The sequence below is a fragment of the Buceros rhinoceros genome, unplaced genomic scaffold, assembly GCF_000710305.1.
Source record: "Buceros rhinoceros silvestris isolate BGI_N320 unplaced genomic scaffold, ASM71030v1 scaffold11414, whole genome shotgun sequence".
NCBI lineage: Eukaryota > Metazoa > Chordata > Aves > Bucerotiformes > Bucerotidae > Buceros > Buceros rhinoceros.
This window is the reverse complement of record NW_010410068.1, coordinates 4,025-4,928: the sequence shown is the minus strand read 5'-3', so window position 1 is coordinate 4,928 and position 904 is coordinate 4,025. Positions and strand designations below refer to the sequence as shown.

Sequence of the window (904 nt, the reverse complement as noted above, 5' to 3'; positions counted from 1 at the left end):
TTTTTTTTTCCCTGTGCGTACACAGACACACACACACACGCACGCACGCCAGGTTTCCATGCTTGGGAAAGAGCCCATCTGTCTGAAGTTAACCACTTCAAGATATTGCCAAGAAAGGAGCTGGGACATATCACCTGAAAATTGCAGAGCTGTAATAATATTTACGGAGAACATTTCATTTCCAAGGTCCTTGAAGGGTCATGGTCTTGAAAGGCTGTGGCCGAAGGGCAATGTCTTGGAGGTGATGTCCTCCACCAGCCCCAGCATGGCATGTGGGATGGGGAGGCAGGCGCAGGCTCAGCCAAAGCCAAGCTGGCCACTCTCCATACCTGGATGGATGTGACAGGGATCCCGACTGCCAGGGCAGAGAAGTCAAAACTGTCCATTATTGATTGGTCTTGTCTGACCTATTTGTGGAGGGATTGGAGCCTGGTGTGGAGAAGGTGAGGAGGTGGGGATGGTTCTAGGTCTGCTCATGGATGCTCGGTGTTGGCTGTGGCTGTTGTGTGCAGGCCCGTTTTGATGAAAGACCAGAAATATCCTGGTGGGAGCAGTGGGGACTGGAGTAGAGACTAGAAGCAGCAATGGAGCTGTGCTGGTGGTGTCTGCATAGCCCTCCTTTTCCTCTCATTTCTGTCTTTTCCCTCAAACCCATCAGAGAATAAGCAGGACTCCACAGGGAGTTCATGCCTGCTGCGTTCCTGTCTGCCCAGCTGAAAAGCCAGGATGGTTTTAAATTATGGGATTTTGACAGTATCTATCACACGAGTGCTTGCAAACTGCACCAGAGCAGACCTTTTCCTTTCCTCTCCCTGAAGAACTTTGGTCACATGTTAGATAAACCTCTCCTGGGGGTGGGAATGGCAGCAGAGCAGCAGCATGGGCTGAAGGGCTGCTGGGGACA

General features: G+C 51.3%; 1 protein-coding gene across 1 annotated transcript in view; it reads left to right on the top strand.

Moving 5' to 3' along the window:
* LOC104492860 (dysferlin-like) overlaps positions 1 to 904 on the top strand; it is a gene marked incomplete at both ends in the record, with an annotated part of 42,718 nt that overhangs the window by 39,062 nt on the left and 2,752 nt on the right. The gene's annotated exons all lie outside the window — the stretch shown is intronic.